This window comes from Phasianus colchicus, chromosome 1 (genome assembly GCF_987193195.1).
Source record: "Phasianus colchicus chromosome 1, bPhaCol1.hap1.1, whole genome shotgun sequence".
NCBI classification, from domain to species: domain Eukaryota; kingdom Metazoa; phylum Chordata; class Aves; order Galliformes; family Phasianidae; genus Phasianus; species Phasianus colchicus.
Window position 1 is genome coordinate 29493943 of NC_143436.1, and position 4335 is coordinate 29498277.

At 39.4% G+C, this 4335-nt stretch overlaps 1 long non-coding RNA gene across 1 annotated transcript; it reads left to right on the forward strand.

Annotated features, from left to right (window-relative positions):
- The first annotated feature begins 1841 nt into the window (after nucleotides 1–1841).
- On the forward strand, nucleotides 1842–3993 carry LOC116226693 (uncharacterized). The gene is made up of 3 exons (XR_004166391.2): nucleotides 1842–2109; nucleotides 2860–2923; nucleotides 3117–3993. It is a non-coding gene; the product is annotated as an uncharacterized LOC116226693 (long non-coding RNA).
- Nucleotides 3994–4335: the final 342 nt, after the last annotated feature.

The following is a 4335-nucleotide window of genomic DNA, read 5'->3' on the forward strand; positions in this document are numbered from 1 at the left end:
ACTCTTTCCACCATGATGGTGTCTCATCAAGTATGCAGAGCAGCATCCTGGAGTTACTCTGGGGATGGTTCCTACTACTCAGTACAATTATAGAATCCTAAAATTATTTGAGTTGAAGTGGACCCTTAAAGGTTATCTAGTTCAACTCCTTGGCAATGAACAGGATCTCCTACAGCTATATCATGTTGCTGGGAACCCAGCCTGACTTTGAATGTTCCGGATACAGAGCAGCCACCACAACCCTGAGCACGTTGCTCACTGGACTTCAACCAGTTGTGACCATCTGATGCTGTTTTCCTTGCCCAGGCACCCCTCATCTCTCCAGCAGCTCCAAACAGTAATGGTCCCATGTTTGGCATTGCTTTTTCTGGTCCAGCACCTTGCCCAGCACACAAGTCTAGGAGGTACCAGGTCAGACTGTTTCTAGCATGATGCCATGACTTCAGGTAGGGAGAAGACTCCTCTAAGGTTGGGCAGAAGGAGGCATTTCAAGGAAAATTTAGCTTTCCACTAAGTCTGGACCAACATGTATGGCCAGTATGAGGATGGCTCATGCAACTCAATTTTACTTAGGAACAGTGAGAATGTGAAGTGTACTTGTACATGAAGATGACACATGGGACTGGAAACGCTGTAGTCAAAGCCATACTGTATATTAAAAGGTGGTGGTACAGTTTTGATCTTTTTTTTTTTTTTTTTTTCAAAAACAATTCATCAACACAAGTTGGAAATCAACTTCAGCCAGGAACCTTTCCCAGAAGGCAGCTCCAATGAGGTTCCACTGCTGTAAGGAGAAAGAGAATACAGTAATTACATGGGCAGTGCCAGACCAGCTGGTCTCTGTACCAGAGATCAGGCACATTTAATTTATTGGCCTGAATAAACCCTGAGACTCTCAGTCATGGTCACTGCTTCCTGACACATTGCACTTTTAAGCTGTATAACAGCAGCAGTCCTTATTCACTCAGGCAGGCAGTTTGCCTGAGTTTGAGACAACATGACAGAACTAACAGTGCAAAGAATTCATTAAAGGAATTAAGAATTCATTAAAGATTTCATTATGTGTAGCTGGGCATGGAAAATGTCAAGCCATATACTTGAAAAAAAACCTAGAATATTCTGGAAGAACTTGGATAAAATTTCCTAATGCAAAGTATGAGGTGATATTTATAACAAAGTCACTACCCTACCCACATTTCTAAAAAGGTTAAGCATTACTGCATGGGGAACAGCCTGTGCAGAGATTGGATTTACTGTCCTTAGTTCCAAGAGCAGAGCAGTAAGAGATTCTCAGCTTCAGAGCAGACAGCTAGCTAATTATATCTATTAGGGACACAGTGACAACGGCCTTAACAATTTCTAGCATTTTTAACTGCCTCTTGTTCAGGAAGGAAACAAAACATCCCTTCCCAGTATGTCGCTGAAAGATCATATCAGTAAGTGTGGTCTTGGGAAAGCTACAGGAATAAGTCACACGCCAGAGATGTGACTTTGGCTAAGCAGCTGGGGGCTGAAAATTCTTGTTACTTTGTTCTAAATTTTTTTAGCTTTGCTATCAGTATGGAGCTCAAAAAAGACTGCTGCCAAACTGTTATTTGGCTATGATTTTGTTGTTGTTGCTTTGGTTTTACCAGTATCTTGGCTTCTTACTCACTGTATGACATAAAAATTCTCATTTACTCTGCAATCACTGCTGGCAGTTCTCTCTTTTCTGCTTTTCTGGATTCAGGTTGTAGATGGAAGGAGCCTTGCAGGACTACAGCTGCAGCATTTTGGGTTGTTCTGGGTCTGTTGAAAACTATCACTTAACAGCATGATGGCATCACAGCTGATATCTGAAACCTATCATCACATGTTTAAAAGCCCTCAATGCGGTTGAACTTTATCAGGCACCTGATTTTTGGCCTCTACTTGAAAACAGTCAGTGGATGTAAGAATAGCAGCTGATCTCCCTGACCACCTGTGGCCCTGCTCTTGCTTTGGGCCAGCAGCATAAGATGAGGGCCAGAGGCCAGCCACAGAGCAAGCCCTGGGTGGGAGTGATGGTCAGGACTGGGTCCTAGGGAGATAATGCTGCCCCACAAGACAATGACCTGTGAGATGGTGTGGGTAAGCACTGCCTACAATAATTTTTGCTAAATCTCTTTATGATTTCTACTTATCCTTTTCATCTTAATTTCTCTCATATTTCTACTGTATTACAAATATGTCATAGGTATTTGGGTTCCTTGGCCTGAACCACTTTTTTTTTTTAATATAAGAAAATCCAGATCATGCAGAGTTAACTCCAGAGGGTGACAATCATGCAGAATTCTTGAATCTGCACACTTACTCACCTGTGTATTTAGCTTTTGTGTTTACGTTGTTTATTTTTAATGCAATTTCAATGAGTGCAGTCTGGACAATACCAGCTATCTGGAAGTCACCACAAAGTAAGTAAATATGCATATAAAATATTGATGAAGCAGTTTTCCTAAGGTATTTAAAATGCTTAGCAGGAAATTAAGAGCTTGATCCAGCAAACTTCTACATATTTCATTGACCAGATAAAAGTTGGCAGGCCTCTGTGAGGGTTTTTTCAACCCATGTTTGGGTGACAGGAAGGTGACTTAGAAATGAGAGAATTTCTGAATTGCTTCTTAGCAGTTTACTTTAGGGTAACCTAACTCTTTATTTCTGATGCAATTTCAGCAGTACACATTCAGTGTATTATTATTTCAAACAAGTGGTTAATATTTAGTCAATGAAGCATATAATTCTCAAAAAGAATTTTTACAAATACTCCACAGTGTGAAGATGTTCAAAACCACTGTTTCCAGTAAAAAAAAAACTAATCTTTTTTTTTTTCCCTTGAGTAAGAATATGAAATTTACCTTGGAAGACTCATGGACACTGTTGTTGAGGATTCAAAATTTCATGATAAGTACGGGAATGCTTTGTACTAAGGGAAGGGAATTAACAAAATCTTTTTCCATCCTCACAATTCCTTCCTGTCTCACTATGAGTCCCAAGGGGCTATTTCAAAAAAAGCTTATAATGAAGCTCTAGGGACTGCTGTACAACCCATTATTCAGAGGAATGCTTTTCAGCTTGTTTTTTTTTTTTCTTTTTTCTAGAGCTCCAGTGTATCTGACTAACACGTACTGAATTCTCAGAAGCCTTCTTGTGATCTTCTTACATCACCAGGGCAATTACTCTGTTTTATATGCAAACTAGTCCATAAATTTAATGGATTTTTTTTTTGAAAACTGAAAGAAACGCAAACTGATGTGTGTATTTTTCACTCCATGGGCTACATGTCTAGAGGATGGTCTTTGGCAGTATTGATCTGCTTCTGCAGTCTGGGTTTTCAAATAATCAAACAAAAATTGATCCTTTATGTAGTTTGTTTCCAGCAGCCCCGGAGCTAAGAGTTTTCTTATATTTTTCTCCTGTGACTCTCTGATTATTACAGTGTTATAGAAATCAATATTTACAATAGAAATGGAAAATCAAATGCTTCCACTAATTTGGTTCATGCACCACAGCCATTTCCATGGGGTTTGACTGTCACAGGCCACAGTCCTATAAGAAAAGTGAAACACAGTGGGGAAAGAATGCTGAAGAGGGAGGTGGTGAGAAGCAGATGAAAGCAGAGGTGGGAGAGCCAGAGACTGTGATCCCAGTCAGGACACCTGGCCCTCCTGAGGAGGCACTGGTAACACCATGTGTGTATTTGATAAGATAGAAACTTTGTTTTATCTAACACAGTCATTGAGGTTTGAGGAAAAGAATGGGGCAAAACAGTAGATTCTTCTTCTCTTTTCCCTCAATTACAAAATCAGTTTTACTGAAAATAAATACTGGAATAAGATGGGCTGTCATTTTTCAGCTAGAAATGAGGTGAAGTGCTCCTGCCTTTTCAGCTTTTATATTTTCAAACACTTTGAAAAAAGAAAATCTGATAATGAATATACATAATCCCAGACACATCATTTTTAACAATTTATCTGGTGTGCCCAAGGTAAGAAATACTGTCCTTTTCAATGTAAGCAGTTGTTCTAATCTAATCATCTGTGCACTGCAGTCACATACAAAGTAGTAGTAATCAATGGATTCTCCATCTAAAAAAAAATAAATACTGATCCTGATTTTTACATATTAATTGTTTTTAATGTAATCTGCCTCCAAGATTTATCTGCTGTTATCAGCTCTTATTAGCTCTTTCTAGAAGCTGCTAGTCATCATTGTTGTGTATCCAATGTTGTGATGTGGATACCGCTGTGCTTTGACATCAGCACACCAGGTAGAATTTATCTGAGGAGATGAGGGTATTTGCTGTGCAGATTTCCCCAT